Source organism: Bubalus kerabau, unplaced genomic scaffold (genome assembly GCF_029407905.1).
Source record: "Bubalus kerabau isolate K-KA32 ecotype Philippines breed swamp buffalo unplaced genomic scaffold, PCC_UOA_SB_1v2 scaffold_40, whole genome shotgun sequence".
In the NCBI taxonomy this organism is placed as follows: domain Eukaryota; kingdom Metazoa; phylum Chordata; class Mammalia; order Artiodactyla; family Bovidae; genus Bubalus; species Bubalus kerabau.
In genome coordinates, this window is record NW_026577894.1 from 1,331,145 (window position 1) to 1,337,111 (window position 5,967).

The 5,967-nt window shown below is 42.0% G+C and overlaps 1 long non-coding RNA gene across 1 annotated transcript; it reads left to right on the forward strand.

Annotated features, from left to right (window-relative positions):
- Positions 1 to 614: 614 nt before the first annotated feature.
- On the forward strand, positions 615 to 4,862 carry LOC129640749 (uncharacterized). Its single transcript, XR_008708949.1, has 3 exons — positions 615 to 1,231; positions 2,686 to 2,774; positions 4,114 to 4,862. It is a non-coding gene; the product is annotated as an uncharacterized LOC129640749 (long non-coding RNA).
- Positions 4,863 to 5,967: the final 1,105 nt, after the last annotated feature.

Below are 5,967 nucleotides of genomic sequence, written 5' to 3' on the forward strand. Positions count from 1 at the left end.
GTGTTTCCTTCATTTCCATTTATTTCTGCTCTGATCTTTATGATTTCTTTCCTTCTGCTAACTTTGGAGGTTTTGTGGCCATTTTCCTCTTTTTCTAGGTTCTTTAGGTGTTAGATTAGGTTGTTTATTTGATGTTCTTTTCATTTCTTGAGGTAGGCTTCTTGTATTGCTATAAAACTTCCCTCTTAGCATTGATTTATTGCATCACATAGGTTTTGGGTTGTCATTTATTCATTGCCATTTGTTTTTAGGTATTTTTAAATTTCCTCTTTGATTTCTTCAGTGACCTGTTTGATTTCTCCATGTATTTGTGTTTTTTACAAATTTTCCTATAAATGATCCCTAATCATGTATCAGTGTGATCAGAAAAGATGCTTGCTGTGATTTCAGTTTCTTAAATTTTGCAAGGCTTGATTTGTGACCCAAGATGTGATCCATTCCAGAGAGTGTTTCATGTGCACTTGAGAAAAAAAAAAATGTATTCTGCTGTTTGGTGATGGAATATGCTAAAGATATCAATAAGGTCCATCTAGTCTAATGTGTGATTTAAGGCTTATGTTTCTATATTAATTTTCTTTGTGGATGATCTGTCCATTGGTATAAGTGGGGTGGTAAAGTCCCCTAGTATTATTTTCTTACTGTCGATTCCCTGTTTTATGGTTATTTGTATTTGTCTTACGTATTTAGGTGCTCCTGTGTTGGATGTGTGTGTATTATTATTGCACTATCCTCTTCCTGGATCGATCTCTTTATCATTATGTAGTGTCTTTCCTTGTCTCTTGTAATAGTCTTTATTTAAAAGTCTATTTTATCTGAGATGAGAATTGCTACTCCAGCTTTCTTTTGATTTCCATTTGCATGGAATACCTTTTTTCCAGGCCCTCCGTTTTAGTCCGTGTGTGTCCCTAGGTCTGAGGTGGATGTATTATGGACACCATTTATATGGGGCTTGTTTTTGTTTCCATTCAGCCAGTCTGTGTTTCAGTTGGACCATTTTATCCATTTATAGGTAAGGTAATTATTGCTATGCATGATACTATTATTTACTTTATTATTCTGTTTTTTTTCCATGTCTATTCACTCCCTTCTATTTCCTGCCTAGAGAGCATCCTTTAATATTTGTTGTAAAGCTACTTTGGTGGTGCTGAATTTTTTAACTTTTGCTTATTTGTAAAGGTACTGAGTTCTTTGAATCTGAGTGAGGTCGTAGCTGGTTGGAGTAGTCTTGCTGGTAAGTTTTTCCCTTTCATAACTTTAAGTATATCATGCCACACCCTTCTGGCCTGCAGCGTTTCTTCAGAAAGATCAGCTGTTAAACTTATGGGGATTCCCTTGTTATTTGTTGCTTTTCCCTTTCTGCTTTTACCATTTTCTCTTTTTGCTAAGTTTTTCTTAGTTTGATCAGTATATGTCTTGGCATGTTTCTCCTTTGGTTTACCCTGTGTTGGACTCTCTGTGCTTTTTGGACCTGGGTGTGTTTCCTTCAACAATACACGGAAATTTTCAGTCATTGTTTCTTCAAGGGAGAGTTTATCTTTCTCTCTTCTCCTTGAATTCCTATAATGTGAATGTTAGTATGTTTGATATCCACCAAATGGCCTTAAACTATCCTCAATTTTTTGGCTTATTTTCTTCTTTTTGGTGCTCAGATCGGGTGATTTCCACTACTCTGTATTTCTTTGTCTTTTTTTAAAATATAAATATTTATTTTAATTGGAGGCTAATTACTTTACAGTACGGTAGTGGTTCTGCCATACATTGACATGAATCCGCCACGGGTGCACATGTGCTCCCCGTCCTGAGGCCCCGCCCCCTCCCTCTGGGTCAGCCCAGTGCACCGGCACTGCTCTGTGTGTCAGCTTACTGATCTGTCCTCTGAGTCATCCAATCTCTTGACTCATCTGCTGTATTTTTCGTGTCAGTTATTGTATTCTTCCATTATAATCAGTTCTTTTTTATACTTATTGCCTCTTTGTGGAGTTCTCACTCTGTTCTTTCATGCTTCCCCTGATAGAAGTCAATATCTTTTATTCGTTTATTTAATGGGTCCACTGGGGCTTGCTGTGTCATTGGCTTTCTCTAGTTGCATAGAGTGGGGGCTGCACTCAGTTTTGGTGCGTGGGCTTCCCATCGTTCTGTCTTCTCTTGTGGAGCACAGGCTCTAGGGTACATGAGTTCAGCAGCTGTGACATGCAGCTTTACTTGCCCCGCAGCCTGGGATCTTAGTTCCCAGACCACGGGTTGAACCCTTGTTGCCTACATTGTCCGGAAAATCTTAACAAATGAACCAGCAGGGAAGACCCAGTAAATATCTTTATGACCCTTACTTTGCAGTCATTTGATGTAGATTATTTATCTCCATCTTGTTTAGTTCTTTTTCTGAGTTTATGTCTTAGCTGTTCATTTAGCATAGATTCTTTGTCTCTTTATTTTGCCTTTTTGTTTCTATGCATTAATATTAGGTAGATGAACTATGTCTCCATGTTGAATAAGTGGATGTTTGTAGAGTGTATCCTAGGCGGCCCAAAGGAACAGCTCCCCCAGGTCACCAGAGACAGGAAATCCAGGGTGTCTCCTGTGTAGGCTGAGTTTGGTGTTCTGTTAGATGGACCTGCATTTGCTTTGGGCATGCTGGTGGGTCTGGCTGGCCCCCAGTGCAGCTGAATGTAAGCCCCACCTCAACAGTTGCAGGTGTACTTCTGGCTGGAGCTGACCTGGAGTGGGACTCACCTTGAGGGGATGCAAGTCACGGCTGAGTCCACCCACCGTGAATGGTAGGAAAGGAGGCGATTGTGTGGGAATCCAGGCCCTTGAGGGCAAAGCCATTTTGGAGGAGCATTGTGGACGTGGCTGGGCTGGATATGTCTGTTCCACAGGGAACACAGAGACATAGCAGGGCAAGCAGTGCTAGCAAGGTAAGTGAGGAATGTCAGAAAAGTCTCCTTCTAGCACTGGGACAGCTGGGTACAGGGAGGATTTTTTTAAATGTCAAGTGATTTCATCCCTGGATAAAGTTTCAAGAAATCCTTGCCCCTTTGGCACGTGTCCTAAAATTAGTATATAATTCTCTTTCCCATGTGACCTGTGGCTACATTGAGCATCATTACCGACAACATTCAGCGTCAGTAAGTTTGGCACTAACCTACTAAGCATGGGGTCTTGGCTTACCACAGCCCCCAGCTCTCTCCCAGACATAGCTCTGCTGGTTTCAAATCAAGATATGGGGGCTTGTCTTCCTCATTCAGGTCACCAGGGCTCAGGTGCTCAGCATGTCCTCCCAGGGAAGATACCAAGTTGGTAATGTCCCCTCCTAATTCTGGGTCACCCATCAGGAGTATGGGTCCTGACTAGACTCTATCTCTCCCTTCCAATGCATCTCCATATTGTTTTTTCTTTACAACCTTACTTGTGGAAGAGCTACTCTGCTAATTTTCAAGTTGGCATCTGGGTTTTCCATGTGAGGAAGCTCTCAGAATAAAATAGAGTAAGTGTCTCAAAAAGTGCCGTTTCAGTTTCTGTGGAAGCTGTCTCCTTGTGTAAGTCAGTGGTTCTCAAAGTGTCATCACTGGACCAGCCGTGTTAGCATCACCTGGGAAGTGGTTAAAACTGGAGTTTCTTAAGGTCCACCCTGATCTACTGTATGAGATGCTCTGAATCATTCCTCCAAGCCATACACATGCTCAATCCTAAATTAACCTGAAACACATCTCCCCCAAGGTTCTGGGCCCACCGTGCCCCTTAGCTTTAACCAGGCACTACTGTTCTGCAATTCTGAGGAATTTTAGGAATTTGGGGGGCATGTTTCACCACTCTCACTTGGAAGATACTAAGGAATATCTAATAAGTCGGACACAATACTTCTCTCTCGTCACCCATTGTGAGAGTTCTTAGTACATAAAGTAAAAATAAAGAACAATTTGATTGGTAAAGAAAATCCTACAGCAGGTTGGAAAGGTGCAGATGCTGCATTAAGATCAAGGTCTTGTACAAGGTTCATGGGAGTACAGGATGTACAGATATTTTGTAAACTTCATGGAAAAGAAACAAGGGTGGAGCAGAGTAGCCACTGGGCTTCAGTGACCCCCTACTGCTTAGCTGTGCACCTTCCTGCAGGTGTGATCACCACTGAACCCTGGGAAGAGCGCTTCACACCTTGAACTGTGAGGCTCCCCAGCAGGCTGGCCTGTGACCTCCTGGGCACCATCACCTTCTGCTGCTTCCTGAACTGGCCATGTTTTCTCCCTCTGCCTTCATCTCCTCTGCCTTATCGCCTCGTCTTTTGTGGGGTTGCCAGTACCTTGTGGTCTGTGCTGGGCCAAGGAAGACGCACGTTTGCACTTCTGAACCCTACTGGCCACCTGATGACACGTCATCCTCCCGTGATCGTTAACTCTGACCCTGATGGGAGAGAGCTGTGTTCACTCACCACTGATGTACTCTCTTTTAGCTAAAGAAGGAATCCGTTCTAATCATGCTTTTTAGGTGGCTGGATTTACCAAACAGAAATACATGAATCCCAGTTAAATTTGAATTTTTGGGAAACAATGAAAACTTTTTTTTCTTTTTTTAGTAGAAGTCCATCTCCTGCAATACTTGGGATGTACTTATACTAAAAAATTATTCACTGAGAACCAAATTTAACTAGATGTCTTGTGTTTTACCTGACAGGCTTACTCCCAAGGTAAAGGGGTTCCCATTTTAGCTTCCCATCCTAGGAGTGGCACTTTGTCTTAGAAAGGAATGTATTTAGTCATCAAAATAAGGTCAGACTTACCTGCACGCCAGCCATGACTTGTGACATATTGATCACATGTTGAAATGATAATACTTTTTGTTTACTGGATTAAAATATAATTTGAAAATTAATTTCATCTGCTTCTTTATGTTTTTAAATGTGGCTACTAGAAAATTTAAGGTATTATACGGAGCTTGAGTTTGTAGTCCATAGTACACTTCACTGGACAGCTTTGGCCTAGAGCAAAAGCCATGCTGGGGGACCTAACGACCATCGGGCTGGGAGTGGGGCACCCCTCTCCCCAGAAAGAGTTAGACTCTCCCCTTTGGAGTCGTTTGTGGCTGAACTGGTCGGGGACATACAGATTCCTTGAGTGTAGTTTGTCTTTACAAAGATTTTATTGTTTGAATTTTTCAGTTCTGACCAAATCTTGGTGGTTTTTGATTGACGAGAGACCAAACAGGCCTGGAGTGCATTTCCTGTTAAGTATATTTGTAGCAGGGTGCTTCCCAGGTGACTCTGGTGGTATAGAACCCATCTGCCAATTTAGGACACACCGAAGACTAGGGATAAAAGTTTGATCCCTAGGTCAGGAAGATCGCCTGGAGGAGGGCAAGACAACCCACTCCAGTATTGTTGCATGGAGAATCCCATGGACAGAGAATCCTGGTGGGCTACAGTCCATAGGGATGCACTGAGTCGGACATGCCTGAAATGACTGAGCACACACGTGTATTTGCAGTTGAATTATGACAGCAGATTGCGACACATGGGAAGAAGCAAGATGGGTGTGGAAAGGGGGTGGTTTGGGAAAGGGTCTGGTTTCTGGAAGCTGTGCCGTGTTGTCCTTTTTACTCCTCTTTTTCTTCTTTTGGTTTTATGATTGCATACTGGTGGTGGCAAGACAACACTGAATGCATTTGCTAGAAGCAGATGTCCCCATTAATTTAGATTTTAGAGACTGAAAATTAAGGAGGATGCATTATGCAATATGAAAGAAGGAAATGAAAATTTCTTTGGCAACATTCAAACTCTGAATATCTCCTGAGTTGGGTTCGTGGAGGTGGAAGTCTTTTTATATAAGTCTTATATAAGATATAAGACAATATCTTAGGATCATAGTTTAGTTGTAGGACTACAATTCTCCTTGATGATTCACTGCTTTCCTCTCCCTACCCCCTAACCTTCTGAAGTTCTTGGAAAGTCAAGAAACAGTAGTGAGAGCAAAGCAA